Source organism: Canis lupus, chromosome 2 (assembly GCF_003254725.2).
Source record: "Canis lupus dingo isolate Sandy chromosome 2, ASM325472v2, whole genome shotgun sequence".
Lineage (NCBI taxonomy): Eukaryota > Metazoa > Chordata > Mammalia > Carnivora > Canidae > Canis > Canis lupus.
In genome coordinates this window covers 50,229,477-50,249,382 of record NC_064244.1, presented here as the reverse complement: position 1 = coordinate 50,249,382, position 19,906 = coordinate 50,229,477, and the positions used below count along the sequence as shown (strand labels likewise).

The following is a 19,906-nucleotide window of genomic DNA, read 5'->3' as shown; positions in this document are numbered from 1 at the left end:
GAGCGTGTGGGTGAGCTAGCTGGGCAATTATCTCAAAATAAAGGGTTTAGTTCCAGAAAGAAGCCTGAAATGAAACATTTATAAACCGGAGGAGATGAGAACACTAGCACTTTTACTTTAAAAAGAAAAATTTAGTTAAGCTAATCAAAATATCCACTAACAATTAGAAACAATACAAAATGATTTATGTACTTAAGTTTTAAATTAAGTAGCCAAGCACTCTTTAAAAGTTATAAATCCAGGGGTGCCTGGGTGGCTCAGTGAGTTAAGCATCTGCCTTCAGCTCAGGTCAGGACCTTGGGGTCCTGGGATTGAGCCCCATGTTGGGCTCCCCGCTCCATGGGGAGTCTGCTTCTCCCTCTCCCTCTTACTCTCCTCACTGCTCATGCTCTCTCTCTCAAATAAATAAATAAAATCTTTTTTTTTAAACATTTTCTTTTTTTTAAAGATTATCTATTTATTTATTTGTTTGTTTATTTATTTATTTATTTATGATAGACAGAGAGAGAGAGAGAGGCAGAGACAGGAGGAGGGAGAAGCAGGCTCCATGCCGGGAGCCTGATGTGGGACTCGATCCCGGGACTCCAGGACCGTGCCCTGAGCCAAAGGCAGGCGCCAAACCACTGAGCCACCCAGGGATCCCCCTAAAATCTTTTTTTTTTTTTTTTTTAAGTTCTAAATCCATACTAAAACTCCTCAAAGAAAACATAGTGGAAACCTCCAGGACACTGGATTTGGCAATGAGTTCTTGATGACAACACCAAAGGCAGAAGCAACAAAAGAAAAATTAGACAAATTAGATTTCATTAAAATTTTAAAATAAAAAATATTTTAAAATCTGTACAACAAGCCACTATCAACAGGGTAAAAAAAAAAACAAACCACAAAACAGGAGAATATATGTGCAAATCATGTATCTGGTACAGGATTAATATCCAGGGTACAGAGAACTCCTAAAGTTCAACAACAGGGCAGCCCTGGTGGCGCAGCGGTTTAGCGCCGCCTGCAGCCTAGGGCGTGATCCTGGAGACCCTGGATGGAGTCCCACGTCGGGCTCCCAGCATGGAGCCTGCTTCTCCCTCTCCCTATGTCTCTGCCTCTCTCTGTGTCTCTCTGTCTCTATGAATAAATAAATAAAAAATCTTTTAAAAAAAATAAATAAAGTTCAACAACAAAACAACCTGATTCAAAAATGGACCAAGGGCTTGAACAGACATTTCTCCAAAGACGTAAAATAAGCACATGAAAAGTGCTTATGGCCCATAAGTACGTGAAAAGATGTTCCTATCATTCATCATTAGGGAAAAGGAAATCAAACCTATAATGAGAGGCGCACCCGGCTGGCTCAGTTGGTAGAGCATATGACTCTTGATCTCCAGGTTATGAGTTTGAGCCCCACAACAGGTGTAGAGATTACTTAAAAAAACAACCACAATGAGATACCACCTCATACCCATGAGGATGACTACTTTCCAAAACAAAAATAAAAATAACAGAAAATAAGTGTTGCCAAGGATATGTTGAAATTTGACTCCTTGTGCACTATTGGTGGCCACTGTGAAAAACAGTATAACAGTTCCCCCCAAAAAAATAAATTGTCATATAACCCAGCAATTCCATTTCTCCATATATAACCCAAAGATTTAAAAGTGGGGTCTCAAAGAGATACGCATTTTTACGGCAGCATTATTTACAATAGCTAAAATGTGGAAGCAACCCAAGTGCCCATTGACGGATGAATAGTTAGGCAAAATGTAGTATATACAATAGAACATTCAGCCTTAAAAAGGAAACTGTGCATCTGCTACAACATGAACTTTGAGAACATTATGCTAAGTAAAACAAGCCAGACACAAAAGGACAAACATTGTATGATTCCATTTTTATGAGGCACTTAAACTAGACAAAATCACTGAGACAGAAAGTATAATAGTGGGTTGCCAATGGCTGGGAAGAAGAGGGAAGGAAGGGGAAGTTATTGTTTAATGCACACAGAGCTGCAATTTTGCAAAATGAAGAGTTCTGAAGACGGACACTGGTGATTAATGCACAACAATATGTACTTAATATCAAGCTGTACACTTAAAAATGGTTAGTGCAGTAAATTTTGTTGTATGTATTTTACCACAATCAAAAAAAAATTGTAAGTCATAAATCCAAAGAAGGGAAGACTTAAATACCCGAGGAACCTTCAATGGAAACAATGGTACTTGAGTTGGACTTGATGGATGACAATGTGTAGAAAGAAGCCAAATAGGAGTTGTAGAATAATCATTAAAAAATTTAGTGATGGGAATGCTCCCACTTTCATCTATAATTGTGCCTGCCTGTTTCTGAGAAATGAAACAGGTCAACATTTAAACATTATTTTTCCAGAAACTAGACATGAATCACCAAAAGTTTATAATTTCTTTAAAAGTCAGCTTCCAAATATTCAATATGGGTGATTTTACATTCTGTAGTTATTCCCACATATATGCCAGTAAAAGGTAACTCAGTCTTCTCAAGTAATGCCAAGTATCCTAAGAGAACTCTTAGAATATCCCCAGTTCTTCTCTCTCATCCTTTACAAGGCTGCTGTCATTAATTTCACTTACCCATAAACCGTCTGCAATGCTATCACTAATAACAGTGGACACAAGTCCTTGCACATTAGTCAAAACTCACAGAATGTATATCAGAAAGAGTAAACCCTAATGTAAACTATGAGTTCACAAACTGTAACAAACATAAGTTAACTAAAGGATAAACAGGAATGGAGTAGAATACATGGGAACTTCATACTTCCTTTTCAATTTTCCTGAAATCTGAAACTACTCAAAAAGTAATGTTTTTTAAAATTTGAGGTGATAGGGGCTGGCTTAGTCAGTTGGGCACCTGCCTTCAGCTCAGGTCGTGATCTGGGGGTCTTGGGATCCAGCCCCTGTTGGGCTCCCTGCTCAGAGGGGAGCCTGCTTCTCCCAGCTAGCTCACGTACACGCTCTCTCAAATAAAATCTTTAAAAGGTTTGTTTTTTTTTAACTTTGTGATTACAAATTATGTACTACTTTAGGATAAATCTTTCCATTGATCCTCTTGGCTCGAATATTTATGTCAATTTTTTTTTTTTTTTGTAAACCGAACTGAATTCCATTTATTTCTAAATTTAAAAATGATCATCTGTGACAGATGGGAATCTGCCAAAGGTGGGGGCTGGGAATGGGGGGATGGGCTTATTACTCCAAGGTTTCGTCATTTACATGACCCCAGAACTTCTTCCGTAACAACTATTGTTTTTTTAAAGATTTTATATATTTATTCACAAGAGATGGAGAGAGAGAAAGGCAGAGACACAGGCAGAGGGAGAAGCAGGCTCCACGCAGGGAGCCCATGTGGGACTCGATCCCGGGACCCCAGGATCATGCCCTGAGCAGAAGGCAGATGCTCAACCACTGAGCCACCCAGGGGTCCCTTTCTGTAACAACTGTTAAAAATATTTGGAAAATATTGTTATTCTAGCTTCCAGTTAGAAGTATGGGTCTGAGGGGGAAACTAAGTACACTTTTGAGGATATAATGTGATGGATTAGCATTGTGATGGATTGTTAATACAGTGTTATATACTCAAAAATTGCCAAGAAAAAAGTAATCATGTGCTTAGATATGATGAAGGTATCACCAAATACAGTGGAGGTGATCATACTGCAATACATGTGTATCAAATCAACACACTGTACACCATAAACTTAGACAATGCATATGGCAATGACATTTCAATACATCTGGGGAGGAGTGAAAAGTAAAAAGTAAAAAATAAACATCTGGCACAAAAAAAACAGTGCCAAAGAAAATGTATACTTCAGAAACTACCTAGGGAAGGTTGGTGTAAGAGAAAAACCAACATCCGAAACTAATGATGTATTATATATTGACTAAATGATTTTAAATAAGAAATGAGAGGAAAACTGAATTTATTTTTCTAACCTCATTTACATCACTAACAAACTAAATGACCTCTAACATTTCACTTCCCCATCTGGGCCAATAGTTTCCTTTTCTACTAATTATTAAAAAAAAGATAGGGTGGTTATCTAGACTGGACTATTTTCTAAGTCACTTTCAGAGGTAAAATCCATTGATTATGAGAAAAGTATCAGCATTCTGGGGAACCTATCTTTCATTCACAGCAAATTATCTATTAATCATATTACAGGAAGGATAAGGTCAAGGCCAGTGAAACCATGTAAACTGACAAAAATATGTGCATGAACTTAAGTAGAGAGTTTGCTGAGTTTACTGTAGGGACGCCCAGCTGGCTCAGTGGTTGAGCATCTGCCTTTGGCTTGGGCGTGATCCCGGGGGTCCTGGGATCGAATCCCGCATCAGGCTCTCTACATGGAGCCTGCTTCTCCCTCTGCCTGTCTCTCTGCCTCTCTCTCTCATGAAAAAATAAATAAAATCTTTTAAAAAGAGAGACAGAGTTTACTATTTTAATCAAATAAAGGACCGAAATAACTGCCATCTATTGGTATACATGATTATTACTGTGCATCATACTAAGTACTAAGCAATTCAAGGAAAATGTTTATAATTGGAATTTTTTTTTCCAGAGATAAACCAAAATCAGTCAAGAAACAAAAAGGTTCATGAAGCCATTCTAGTATTACTGAAAACATCTTCAAGAGGCAATTAAGGGGCAGAACTGTAGTAGAAGATACCAACTTTTACTTAAATCAGCCAAGAATTTTTACTTCTCTAACAAATGACATTCAGTTTAGAAAATTATCTTTTTCTCCTTCCCATTCCCACAACCAGACAATGCTTAAAAAAAAAAAAAAAAAAAAAAAAGGGCAGGGCAGCCCCGGTGGCACAGCAGTTTAGCGCCACCTGCAGCCCAGGGCGTGATCCTGGAGACCCAGGATCGAGTCCCACATCGGGCTCCCTGCATGTTGCCTGCTTCTCCCTCTGCCTGTGTCTCTGCCTCTCTCTCTAGCTGTGTCTCTATGAATAAATAAAAATAAAGATAAAAATAAAAAATAAAAATAAAAATAAATTTAAAAAAAGCAAATACAGTATGATTAAATGGAAGGTCCTGGGCAGCAATAAAAATAACCTGTCCCATTAATGAAGATTAAATAAATCAGACTGCTACCCTAGCAGTGGTGGAGGGTCTCAGGCAAGGTAAGGAAATTGAGGGAAGAATTTTGTAGTTAATAGAAAACAAACTGATAGTTCCCAGAAGGGAGGTGGATGGGGGGATGGTAAAAGAGGTGATGGGGGTTAAGGAGGGCATGTGTGGTGATGAGCACAGGGTGATGTATGGCAGCACTGAGTCTCTACACTGCACACCTAAAACTAATATGTTAACTAACTGGAATTTAAATAAAAACTTCAAAAAGATTTTGTAGTTAAAAATATGGGTTTCAAGTCTTCAGAATACAGCAGGTAATACATATGAAAAATCTATCCCCTTCCTCTATTTAAATATCCAGGTAAGAATACAATCAATGAAATAGCCCCATTCATTACAGCAACAGCTCTCACCCTCCCTCCATTAAGTTTGTGGAAATAAACACAGCAAAAAATATACACATTTCTTTATAATTACAAGAAATATACATACTATAAACGCCACTGAGAGGCATAAACTGTAAGAAGAAAATCATAAATGCCACTGAAAGGTGTAAACTATTAAGTGGAAAACTTATGTTCACATAAAAGGCATATGCTATTTTAGAGGTATCAATTAGTTCCTAAATTAATCTATGAATTCAAAGCATTCCCAGCATACCAACAAGTATTTAGAAGTTGGTAAGAATGATTCAAGTCCACCTGGAAAATTATTTTCAAAGTAGAGTGATAGGGGCCTGGGTGGCTCTGTCTGCTGAACATATTACTCTTGATTTTGGCTCAGGTCACGATCTCAGGGTCGTTAGGTCAGGTTGGGCCCCATGCTCAGCTTGGGGTCTGCTGGGGTTTCTCTCTCCCTCTCCCTCTGCCTCTGCCCCTCCCCACCACATGCATGCACACACACGGTCTCTTTCTCAAATAAATCAATATTTAAAAACAAAATAGGGGCACCTGGGTGCAAAACAGGGTGATAAGTCACAACTTTCTGATATTAAGCATACTAAAATGAATAAAAAAATCAAGACAGCATAGTATTATCATAATAAAAAGCAAAGAAAACTCTTGACATAGATTAAGTATATTTGGAACTTTACTATTGATAAAGATAGAATTTTAGAGGTAAAATGATTTACCCAACAAATGGTAATAGTAGATAGAAATATTCTAAAATAAATCCAGATGATTATTTCACTCCTTAAGCCAAAAACTTAGGTTATTATATGTTTATAATCTTGGCACAAATCCTTTCCAAGAATATCATTAAATCCAAAAATGCATAAAAATTGATTAACTTGACTATATTAAAATTTGAACTTCTATATAACCAAAGCAGCATATAAGAAACAAACCAATTAAATCCATATGGAACATAAAAGGCACACAAAAATGTAATATTCCTAAAAGAATTCTTACAATGAACTTGCTAACGTCACAGTTAGTAAGGAATAGATTTAAGCCCAGGCAACCTAACTCCAAAGCCTATGTTCTTACGTATTATATACCTTACTACCTGCCTCAGATTTGCACAAGTACTTTAAGACAGCTTATATCCAATTTGTTCAAGAATGCACTTAGAAAGATACTCTTACATACTACTTGTGAAAGTATAAATTGATAAAAATCTTCAGAGAGAGAATTTGCTCCTATCAATCATTCTGAATTATACACATAGCAAATGCACTTTGGGTATTTATCCAACAGAACAGAATCATATAAAAGTGCAAACATTTATGTGCATAAAGTATAAGAATAAACATATATTCTATACAGCAGTGTCATGTATAACGACCTACAAACAACCATAACACTAATTAACACACAAACACATCTACTAGATCTCCTTATATATACTTGAAATATATCTCCCATTTATATTTAAAAATACCGACACATGCATATACACATGCACACTGATACGATGGACTACATACTGAAGTATTCAGAAGAATACACAACGCACTGATAAGAGTATCTGAGACAGATGGGATTGTGGAAATTTTTCATTTGCTATATATTTTTGTACTTGAATTTTTATAACCAGAAAAAAATTAACATAATTGTTTTAGCCGTTTGCCTACCAAAGCCTCGTCTACTTGTACCTTATCCAGCCCTCTAGCCTACCCTAAAATATCTCAGTCTATAAATACTTCACAAAGAACTGATAGAAGTAGTATTGATTTCAATGAGTAAGGTCAGCAAGAAGACTCCCAGGGTTTCTGGCTTGGGGATGGTTTTCAAAAGAGCAGACAAGAAACCATGTGCTGATATCAAGTATCTCTGACAAATCAAAGTGTAGCTACTATACACAGTCTCTGTTATTCTGCAGTTACTTTCAGGATAATTAAAATCTTTTGAGGTCCCCAGAGATTAACAGGGCACCCAAAGAATCCATTTGCTGCTGCCAGGATCCTTATCTTTTCCTAGAAGACGGAGAGCAAATCTTAATTCTAGTCACAGTAAGGTATCCCAGTATACTTCTTAAATCACTTCAAAATCTCCAGGGTTGGGGAAGTCAACCAACTTCTTCTAGGCTAAGCAACAGCCTTGGCAAGGGAGATTACAGGTTTCTTACACTGGTCCTAATACAAATGAAACAATCCCATCCCCACCCATCCCTCCAGACCTTAGATTTAGCCTAAGGTTTGAAATTCTAAGGACATCATTATCAGGAAGAAAGATACATACGCCAAACTTAGGAATCACACAAACAATATAACCTAAACATGGAAAAACAGAGTTACATCAAAATCACTGCATGCAACTAAAATTGAGCTCCCACATTACCTCCACAAGGATTTATCCATTAAGAGTACTGATTCTTTCCATCCACCATTCATCCGCCTTTCACATGATAACCTGGGATTGCTAAGGAATGAAATACTTCACCAAAATGTATTGTACCAAATATTACATTTTAGAATTGTATCCCTTTAGAAATACTTTGAAAATTAATTTGACTACAGGGATTTGACTTCTGTCTGAATATGTCTGTCTGAACAAACGTTTGCCTCATCTCCCTCACCAAAAAAAGTACAGAAACAAAACTAGTTCTCACTGTCAAAGATAAATTATAACTATACAAAGGGAAATCATGAGAATGAACCATGTGGTGCTGAATTCAAATCAGATGGATTGGGATCCCTGGGTGGCGCAGAGGTTTGGCGCCTGCCTTTGGCCCAGGGCGCGATCCTGGAGACCCGGGATCGAGTCCCACATCGGCCTCCCGGTGCATGGAGCCTGCTTCTCCCTCTGCCTGTGTCTCTGCCTCTCTCTCTCTCCTGTGTGACTATCATAAATAAATAAAAAATTAAAAAAAAAAATCAGACGTATTACTGAGAAACCATTCTGTATTTATTGAAATATACTCATACATGTGAATGTGTACTTGTGTGCAAATAAAAATATCCCTTAGCTTTATATCCTAGGGAGGCCTGAGTGCAGCAGATACCCCAAGAACAACAAAGACAAGAAGAACCCAGATCTTGGCTTCTAAGTACCATTTTCCGCTAAAAATGACTAGAACAAATTTAACGGTAACTCTGAACACCATTTCGTGCTGGATACAAGAAGTGCTCAAGGAGGAAGAGCTGTATCAAAAAGAAAACAGAAATTAAGTCAGCTGGAAGGGGTTCTCACTAGCCAAATCCACAAAAATTTGAGTATCAAAATGAATAATAATGGATTATAACCCAACGGATATAATAGCTAACTATGAGTTTATATAGATGTAAATATATGAATAAGTTAAAAATAAAGAAAATGTTTACATAGTCCCAAATTACCTTCCCCAAAAATATGTGTTAATTACAAATGAGGAAAGAATACCTTGGCATAAAGAGGTATCTGGTAGTTACAACCATAATTGCATAATCAACGATTATCACCAATAATGGGGACAACTGAAATTGCCTACGACCTGATAAGATGCAATGAGAAGAATGCAGCATCACTCCACAATAACCCTGTTGAAGATCTAATCATAAAAATATAAATCTAATTAAAGATCAAATCATAACAATGTCACGGAAATACAATTAAGGGATATTCTATGAAATAACTAGATCTGTAATCTGTAATAAGGTCCTTGAAAGTGAACACAGACATTGTTCAGATTAAAAGACATGACAACTAAATGTAATGCATGATTCTCATGTGGATCTTTTTGCTCTAAAAGACATGGGGACACTGGTGAGATTTAGGTTAAGTATTCTTTGTTAACTTCCTAGTTTTGATAGTTATAATGTCATTACACAGGATAATGTCCCTACTTGTAGGAAATAAACATTAAAGTATTTGGGGGTAACAGAGTATCGGTCAGGAGGGCAACTTACTGTCATATAGGTCAGGGACAAAAAGTTTTTCGTACTATGCTTCTTTTGGTACTATGCTTACAACTTTTCTGTATATTTGTCATTATTTCAAACTTTTAAATATGAAAGAAGAATTACAAAAAATCTACAGCATTGCCAGAGAGGATTATATTTACAGATAATAACACAGAATGGCATTTGTTGAGAATCAAAACTGAATGGGAGTGGGGGAAGGTGGGAAATGACGACAACACAACACACATCTGAAGAATCAAATATACAAAACAAAGTAGGATCTCCAAAAAGAGTTAAGTTTTCTTAGCAATAAGGATTGGGAGAAGTGTGTCCTGGGCAGTCAGCCAGGTAATAAAACCATAGAACAGCTGCACAGTTAAGGCCTCCAGCAAGCACTTTGTACTGCGGGATTTCTGACACTCGGTCAGTATAACTGTGAAAATAGGGGAATATTATTCCCTGAGGGAAAGGAAACACGTGTAAGAGGACAAGCTACCCACATACCCTAAAGGAGAAAGCCATTAAGTAAATAAATATACCAAAGCCAGAACAACAGGGATGCACATGGGCTGGGAGAGTACCATGAAATGACAAATGCCATACAATCTGGACCGCGGTACAAAGCTTTAACCACAATGAAAAAATCTAACATTTGAGGAAAAACCAGAAGCATGATAGATACATCAAGCACAGTATGATCAAATCTCCCATACTGCTAAGAGAGGAAACAGAAAACAATGTAAAAGTTTTATCTCAGAGATTCAACAGGTTACAAGTAAACCAAAAATACAGCTAAAAATTAAAAATCAACTCCTATGGGGCACCTGGGTGGCTCAGCTGGTTAAGCACCTGACTCTTGATTTCAGGTCAGGTATGATCTCAGGGTCGTGAGATCAAGCCCCGCATCCAGCTCTTCACTGAGCGTGGAACTTGCTCAAGATTCTCTCTCCCTAAAAAAAAAAAAAAAAAAAAGATTCTCTCTCCCTCTCCCTCTGTACCCACTGCCCGCCTCCCCTGCCCCACCACTGCTCACTCTCTCAAAAAAACCAACAAAAAAATCAACTCCTGTGAAAAAGAGTTCACAGAAACTCTATCCTCCCCACCAAATAAAGTAATTGAAAAGAAGTGAAGACCAAATTGGTGAGCTAAAATATCAAGCCTCAGGATTCTTTCAGAATGTAATACAAGACACACACACACACGCACACTCACACACAAAATCAAAGTAATGAAAGCTCTCTAAATCCCAACATCCAAGTTTTTAAAGTGCCAAGTGTGCTCCTAGGGCCTTAGAAGTCCTCAGATGTTTCAAAGAGTCTTCAAGATCAAAACGGTTTTCATAATAATACTGAAACATCATTTGCCCTTTCCCATTATACTAACAGCAATGGTGCAAAAAAAATGGTAGGTAAAATTGCTAACACCTTAGTGCAAAAGCACTGGCATTGAGCTACATGAGCATCACTGCATATTCCCAGATTTCTTTTTTCCCCCCTTGAAGTTTTTATTCAAGTTCCAGCTAGTTAATGTACAAGTGCAATATGAGTTTCAAGTGTAGAATTTAGCAATTCATCACTTACAACATCCGGTGTTCATCCTAAGTGTCCTCCTTAATACCCATCACCTGTTTAACCCATCCCTTGCTCCCCTCCCCTCCAGTAAGCATCAGTTTATTCTCTGTAGTCATTCCCAGATCTCTTTTTAAATGTCACTTTCACCTGATTTCTTTAATAAAACAGTATAAAATAGTTTTATTAAATCTGAACTCAATACTGTCTTTTTCACATTTAATGTGAAAGAATGGCGATGTTGAGGAAAAGCACCTCTGTAATTACTTCAAATGAGCTAACTTAACCTTTTTCTCATAAAACATCATTTCGACCTAAAAGAACAAATGACAAACTATGCTTATAGACTTAGGAATTCGGGAGACCTTCTCTAAAAAATAAACCAAGTACACCTGCAACTTCAAGGAAAAAACACTAACAGTATTTGTTACCAATGATTAATATTTAAACCTCCTAGTGAAAATTTAGAAATGTGGGAAATGTTTATCTGTCACTCTGAACTTGACAGCTTCACAATACTAAAGAGTTTTTTGATGAAATTAGTGGTGATGTTAACAATTTTTTTCTTTTGTTTGCTACTACCTAAAAGAAATGCATCAACATTTGGAAAACGTATAACTCAATGAACCAACATTTCTCAAACCACCATTATATGATGTCAGAAAATCATGAACAGGTAAAAGATTCATTCAAAGTGCAAAATAAACCAATGGATTATCAGGTAACAAGAATGAAAAATTCACTGATACAGTATCCAATCTGACACCGCAGCTATATATCCTTTAATAAATTTTGGTGTGGTGGGCAGCCCGGGTGGCTCAGTGGTTTAGCGCCGCCTTTGGCCCAGAGCATGATCCTAGAGACCCGGGATTGAGTCCCAGGTCAGGCTCCCTGCATGGAGCCTGCTTCTCCCTCTGCCTGTGTCTCTGCCTCTCTCTCTCTCTCTCTCTCTCTCTCTCATGAATAAATAAATCAAAACTTTAAAATAAATAAATAAATGTAGATATGAGAATTAAGCTGTTTCTATTTAACCAGACATAAAAGCCTTGGAAAAATATTCAACAATGTCCCTCTTTTTGCTAAGAATTGTTTTTGAAAAATAGTTGTTTTGTTTATAACATGCAATGATTTATGTTTTTTTGAACAAACCAATTGATATTTAAAAATTCTGTAGTACAGGAAGTAAAATAAATATAATCCACATAAACCAAAGCTCTGTGGGGTTCTTAGTAATTTTAAGAGTATAAAGGCATCCTAACACCAAAACGTTTGGAATAGTTGCCTTAGGTCTACTATTACTTGTAATTATATTATTATGCTATAAAGAGTAATTTCTCCTAAAGACAGATGAAATGTATAAGGCACACTGACCCAAAGCAAGTTGTCCAAGACTACTCTACTGCCTAAGTTATTCAGTGTTCTTTCCATTATCCTACTCCCTTCTGGGAACTTAAGGATGCTGTCATAGTGCCCTTCTCAACTCTTCTGGTACAGAAAAAAAGACCGGAAACCACTCAATATGTACAAAAGTAAATAGGTTCTGAATAAGGATGTCCATAGAGCTGACGTCCCCAGATGTTATTACACCCATTTTGATTACTTGTCTTTTGATTATTTTCTACTTTTTCTACTACATTCTATATACCTAAAATCATAGATATTCTCCACATAAAGTCTTTTATTAATTTTTAGATGATCTTTTCTATTGTCTTACACACTACCACTTCTTAATCCTGGCAAGGCCTTCATCCAATAGTACCTGAAACAAAATTTCAAGTGACAAGAATAAAGTGAGTGACACAGTTCCACTGTGCTTATTTCATAAAAACAAAGGAAGGCAATTTCAAAATTTTAGGGACGCCGATAGAAAAGACACCTACCTTGAGAGGTAGGACAAAAAGGAAAATGACAAAATGAAGAAATATACAGAGAGATGTTTGTGTCAAAACCTTAAGAAGTCAAAAGCATAATAAAACAAGGCATAGGGGTTTATAGAGAGTCTTATTAATAAAATTAGTATGTAAAAACCTGATCTTAACAGAAGTAATTCTGGGGATATTAAAAAAAAAAAAAAGAGTTCAGGAAGCATAAATAAAAACAAAATATATTAATGAGTAGCAGCTTACAATACTGGCATGTAAACTGAGTGGGAATGCAAAAAAAAAGGGTATTTATAATTAAATGGGGCAAATAATTTTTTTCTATTTATGTTGTAAAGAGTCTTTTTAGGTGATGAGCATGGTCTCAAAAGTTCAGAAAAGAAGGGAAGGGCAACATACAATCAAGAAACAACAGCTGACCATGAAGAAAATAGAGGAAGTAAATAAAGCAAACTATAAAAATAGGAAGCTAAAGAAATTAGAAGACAATGTCTAACAATAGCTAGATTCCTTTTTTACGATTAGAAAACAGAGGCAAACGCTAAACGTAAATCTGAAAAATGGGTGTAGTACGGTTCGAGTTAATGATGAAAGGCACCATGAAAGAAACAAAAGATGCAGAGTCAATCAAAGAAAACTTGAAGGCAGAAGTGCTGAGCTCCTTCCTTACAAAATTCAAAAGTATTATCAGGCATAATCCACATATATATTTCTATGGCAAAAGCAAACAGCATGCATGCAAAAACTGAGCAAACTATTTTGACCAGCAAAGCACAAGTACAATTTATGTTGTCAGGACAGAAAAAAATAAAGACCTCTTTAGAATCTACAACACAGGTGTTCCCGGGGGGGAAAAAAATCTAATAGGGAAATAGGCAAGAGAAAGAGTCAAAACAAAAACTTCAAGCAACAGTGCCTTTAAAGAGAATCTAGGTAGCCCTCACAAAAAAGAAACTACTTTGCTATCCAACATCACTAAAATTCTGCACAAACCCAAATATGTTGCAAACACTGCCATAATCTATTTCTAAGACGAAACAGCTTAAACTCTTGATTATGTTCTCTATAAGCAATTATTTAAAATAAATGCTGAAACATGCACCTAACTTTCTGAAATTTTAAAGTGTTTCTTAAAGTAAGGTATTGTTTAGTACCTTAGAGTCGCTAAAAGAGGGGAATTTATCAATTTAGAGATTTATCAATGATATATGTAAAATGTCTCTAACTACAGCTACCACTTCATTAAGAAATAGCATGCAATAAAAACCGGGTTTCCTTTTTTGAACCACCGTAAGCTTTTCAGACACGAAAAGTTTGCAAATGCTCGATCTCAAACAGCAGGTGAATTTCATAACATAATATTTGAATTAATTAGCTGCTGGATTAAGTTTATCACCATTGAAAACTCCTAAGTACCTTCCGTAAATAGTGCCATTAAATATGTATTTTGTGCAATGTAAACAAAAGCTTTGGAAGTACTCTAGATTTACCAATTTAATCTAAAAAAACCCCATATAATGCTAAAAAGAATACCCAAAATGTAAAGCCACTTGAATATTCTGATTACGTCTTTCTTAACCTCTTTTCAAACCCCATGGTCACATTTTAAACAAGGCCTGAAAATATGTATAGTCTGACAATAATATAAAGCCTAAAATTGATTAAGTTAACCCGGTACTGAAGTAACAAAATTCTAAGTAAACCACAAAGTAAATTTTGCCTTGGTGGTACAAAAGGAAACAAAGGTTCTACAAAGGTGAACATTTCCCATTTGTAAAGTGTGCTGTCCCCATCTAAATACACTACTGATCCTTTAAAAAAAAAAAAAAAATCAAGAACTTTATAAATGGACTTAAGCAGTCATTTTCAAGTGCTACAATACTTTTCACTTGTAAAATTTACTAAAGCAGAGAAACATCTTCACAAAGTGATAATTCTTTATAAAAGACTTGTTCTATTAAGGCTCTGCTGCTCTGAGGCCAAGTATAAGCCATATAAGGAAACTGAAGTTCAATGCCATTTATTTTGTTCTGCTCTTTTAGATGCCCAAGAATAACCTCTTTCGTTGCTTAATATTACTTACCCAAGTCATAAAGCAGATCACCTATACGCTTTAAATTCCTTCATAAAGCTACTCTGACTTAACAGGAATGACTTGAAGGTCCACAATCTTAACAACACAAACAAACAATAAATTTCTAAAAATATCTCCAAGGACTACACTCTGGGGGGGGGGGGGGGAATCAAGACAATATACCGTAAGAGTGGAAAGACTCTCATTTTGAAATGCAGTTCACCTAACAACAAACAAGCTGTGAAATAATTTGATCCTGCTCTTCAAAAGTTATCTTTTCTCTGAACTAAAGAATGCCAACTATTTTTCATAGGGTAGCACGAGCAAAGTAAATATTAATTTATAGTTAGGATATACCTACCAAAGGATGCCACACTTCTTTAACATTTATTCAAAAGCACAGTATTAGGTTTCACCTACTTTACCAAAGTACTGAGAGAAAAAAAAAATTAAGACACACTAAAATACCGATTAAAAAAGCTATTTGTGTTTGTTGTGAGCAAAGTAGTTTTTTCTACAAAGACTACCGATTGGCTCAGAAGTGTTTATAACTCCGACTGGTGGGCTGTCTCCCATGCTTCACTAATTCCTGCCCCCACAGGAGGTCCCTGTGGCTTATTAGACAGAACCAGCCAAAACCTTAGGACCAAAACCTAAAACCTACAGAGACGTAAGGAAAGTACTATTCTAAAGGGACAGATGTTTGTTATAATCAATACGACTCCCACAACGATCCCTTTAAGCATTTCACTTCCCTCTCTATACATTCTGTTCTCAACTGCAGAGAAGTCTTAACAGATCAAACTACTCACGGCTGTATTTTTGTTTTTTGTTTTTTCTTTTTTCACTACAAGGCTGGGCGACCTTAACGCTCACTCTCTCCTTCTCCTTCCTAGGTCAGTTAACAAGAAACATTGAGCAGAAAACTTGCTTTCGATTCATTGACCAAACAAGTATCATTAGGGTTGTAAATGTCTGAAAGGAGCCACTTAACTGGAGAAACAGATCACTCACCTAAAATTTACAAAAAACAACACAACAGGGAAGACTCAGAAGGGCAAAGTCTGTGGATAAAAATCCAACCAAAGACGTTTCTAAAGGTTGCAACTAGAAAAATAGAATGAAGTAAAATAAAGTAAAATAAAATGAAATAAAGTAAAATAAAATAAAATAATAAAGATAAATAATAAAGTAAAATAAAATAAAGGTAATAAAGTAAAATAAAAGTAAAATAAAATAATAAAGATAAAATAAAAAATAATAAAGTAAAATAAAAAGGTAATAAAGTAAAATAAAAGGTAATAAAATAAGTAAAATAAAATAAAATAAAGTAAAATAAAATAAAAAATAATAAAGTAAAATAAAATAAAGGTAATAAAGTAAAATAAAGTAATAAAGTAAAATTAAAGTAAATAAAAAATAAATAAGATAAAATAAAGTAAAATTGAATTAAATAAATAAAATAAAATAAAGTAAAATTAAATCAATAAAATAAAATAAAGTAAGTAAAATAAAATAAAATAAAATAGACAAAAATTAAGGCAAAAGTCCCATAGCCGGTAGCAGGACCCACAACTGCGGCAGCCATCTCAACGACGGTAAAGCCCTCGCTGCAGGGACCTAACTTTTTCCCCCCAAAACAGAAGTTGCCGGGTTCAGCAACTTCCCTGATGCAGAAGTGCACACACCGTATAGGTTTTGGGGAAGTCGGCGTTGCGGAGCGGGGCGGCACAGAGGACCTGCCGCGCCGGGTCTCGGGGTCTCGGGGTCTCGGGGTCTCGAGTCTCCGGCCCCGGGTCCCGCCGTTCCGCCGCCGGCGCCGCCTCCCGCCCGACCCGGCTCGGGGCTGGCGCGGGGCTGGCTCGGGGCTGGCGCGGGGGGCGCGGGGGGACCCGGGAGCTCCGGGCTCGGGCTCGGGCTCGGGCTCGGGCGCTGCGGCGGGAGCTAGTTACCTGTCGGGGCGCCGCTCAGGGCCGCTCCCCCGCCGCTCCGCCCGCCATGCTCCGCTCCCTCCCGGGGCGCCCGGGCCGCGGCCGAGCGGATGTGCGGCGGGCCCGGGCGGCGGCGGCGGCGGCGGCGGGGGCGGGGGCGGGGCGGCGCTCCGGGGCCGCGGGGCAGGGCCGTCCCAGCCCGACCGGGATCTCCGCCGAGCAGGAAAAAAAAAAAAAAAAAGCAAAAAAAAAACTTTTCACTCGTGACACCGCCCGGAATCACGGCGCGCAAGTGCGTCCCCGCGGCGGCGGGCCCGGGCCGGGGGCCGGGGGCCGGGGGGGGCAGGGGGGCGCGGGGGGCGCGGGGCGCGGGGTCCCGGCCGCGCTAGGCCTCCGGCTCCGGGTTATTGTCTCGACAGCGCCCGCCGCGCCCTCCGCCCGCCGCCGCCCCGGGGCCGCCGCCGAGGGGCCGGGCGAGCTCGCGGGCGGCCCCCTCCCCGCCCCGCCCCTCCCGTCCCCGGCCGCCGTCCGTCCGTCCGTCCGTCCCTCCGTCCGTCCCTCTCGGCGCCGCGGCGGGCGGGCCCTCGAGCCGCGCTCTCCTCCCTCTCCCGGCTTCCCGCCGCCGGCCCCTCGCTCCCCGGCTCGCGCTTCCTCCGGGCGGCCGCGGCGGGGGCGCCCCCGGGCGGCGCGGGGGGCCGCGGGGGGCGGGGGGGCGGGGCGCGGGGGTCCTCTCGGGCTCGCGGGGCCGCGGCGGGGGCCGAGGCTGCGTCCCGCGCCGCCGCGCCACCTTCGCTCGGGCTGGCGAGCCTGCGAGGGGCGGGAGGGGCGGGAGGGGCGGGGAGGGGGAGGGAGGGAGGGAGAGAAAGGAGGAGCAGGGAGCCGGGCGGAGGGGAGTGCCGGCCTCGCAGGCCGCGCGGCAGCAGCAGCGCCACCGCCACCGCCCCGGCGGGCAGGGGGAGAGACTGCGCGCGGCGGGGCAGGGGCGGGGCGGGGCGGGGCGGGGCGCCTCCCGCGGGCTTCGCCCCCCCGCCCACGGCCGGGCAGGAGGCCTGCGCGAGCCAGTGCCGGCGCGCGGGGGCGGCGGGGGCGGAGGCGGGGGCGGGGGCGGCGGGGGGCGCGGGGGGAGGGCCCGGCGGCGGGGCTGCGCGCGCGAGGCCCAGCTGGGCCGGGACCCCAGCTCCTCCGCGCAGCCGGGGCGCCGAGCCCCCCGCCCTCCCAGCCGCCTGGGCCCCGGCGCACGACGGCCCCGGGGGCGCGGGGTTCAGGTCCAGCCCCGCTCGGCGGGCTGCAGGTAGCCCCGCGCGGCCCTCCCACTTCCTCTAAGGGCTCGTCGCGCTGCAGGAAACCGCAGCGGCGGCCGGGGCAGCTTCCCACGCCGGCCCCTCCGGCTCGGGGGCTCCTCCGAGTCTCAGCCTCGCACGCGCGAGGAGACAAAGCTGGCGCTGGGGTGGGGGGAGGGGGGACGGCCCGCGAAACGGCCTCAGGATCGTGCCTTTGTTCCGGGGAGCGCCCCCGGCCCCCCGGCCCCCCGGCCCCCGGCCCCCGGCCCCGGCGCCGCAGCCCTGCACCTCGCCGCGCGGGCCGCGGTCTTCCAGCCTGGCACGGTTTGCGTTTACTGCGGAGCGAGACTCCTAAGCGTTCCACCAACACATATGGCAGAGAGCGCTGCGACCATAACATTGCACGGTTTTTTGCAGTCACTGCCTTAAATACGTTAACAGACAGGACGGCCTTGTTCGGGAGCAGGAGCGTAAGAGACGCGGAACAAACCGTTCCCCGCCCCCAGCCTCCGCGGCGCGGAACCCTGCCGGGGCGCCGAGGAGCCGCTGGGTCCCCCACGCCTTTGCTTCAGTCCTTCCGTCTGTGTTCCAGAGATAATCATTTATTGCCAAGTTTGAGTAAAGAACCGTATGCCCTATAGATAATGTTTGGCTTGCATCCAAAGGAAGGAGTTCATAAAGTCCATCGAAGAATTGATTGTTCACCGGGGTGAGCTGGACGCGAGTGAAAACGCTTGGAATCACTCCAGAGGTGGTCAAGACCGTCTGGTTAGTGTCACAGCATTTTCGCTACTTGCAGAGCTGCTGGAATGAACGCAGGTAGTTCTTTAGGGCAAGAGCAGAAGTTGAAGGTTCCCAAATAGCACCAGGGCGCTCAGGCTGACTCAGTCCTGCACTGGAGGTGGGAGAGCGTAGAACTACGGCTGCTTGGAAACGAAAGGACAGCCAGGTGTAATAGTAACTGACACCGAACCAGTTAAGTCACGTGACTATGAATCTTAGCCATTGCCTAAAATCTTACGGTTGGTGTATTGTTTAACTGCTATTTTTAATCTCACAAAAAGGATTGCCTGCTCCCCTTGCAAAAACTGGCTTCGGTCTGACCAAACTCCGTAGCATAGCCCTGAGCTGGAAGGGTCACCCTAGTGAAGAAGCCCCAGGATGGAGTGTCTCCCCATACCAGCTGCAATCTGGAATTCCAATGTTGTATCTGGTCTCAGGTTACTTCAAGACCCCTTTATTTATTTAAGATTTTATTTATTCATGAGAGACACAATGAGAGAGGCAGCGGGAGAAGCAGGCTCCACGCAGGGAGCCCAATGTGGGACTCGATCACTGGTCTCCAGGATCACACCCCAGGCTGAGGGCAGGCGCTAAACCGCTGAGCCACCCAGGGATTCTTCAAGACCCCTTTAAATGTGGCATCATAGATTCCCAAACCTAAATAATAGGACCAGACCAGTCCCTAGGTTAGGACCTGTACTGACCCTGGCCTTATCCCCCCCACACACACCATCTCCCCCTATTTAAACTCCTCCTTGGGGACCCATCAGCTGATTACCACTTAGGCTGGAAAACTTTCTCTAACCAAAACCCCTCCTCCAGCTCACCTAAAATTTTGCTGCTGGAGTTTAATCCCTTTGAGTAGTTTATTTCCCTAGAACAAAGCTGTAATCCTGGGAAAGGTAACATTTAAGCCTTATTAGTCATTTATACCTAATTCATCAGATTGTTTCCCCA

The 19,906-nt window shown here is 41.2% G+C and overlaps 1 protein-coding gene across 3 annotated transcripts in view; it reads right to left on the bottom strand.

Moving 5' to 3' along the window:
• ERBIN (erbb2 interacting protein) overlaps window positions 1–18,477 on the bottom strand; it is a 118,293-nt gene extending 99,816 nt beyond the window's left edge. The window contains exon 1 of one of the 3 annotated variants that reach the window (XM_035713486.2): window positions 18,455–18,477. The gene's annotated coding sequence lies outside the window, so the exon portion shown is untranslated. Of the gene's footprint in view, window positions 1–16,643; window positions 16,771–16,907; window positions 17,114–18,454 lie in introns of those variants that run through there. The other 2 variants (XM_025448025.3, XM_049103181.1) reach the window with 2 other exon arrangements.
• Between the last annotated feature and the right edge of the window lie 1,429 nt (window positions 18,478–19,906).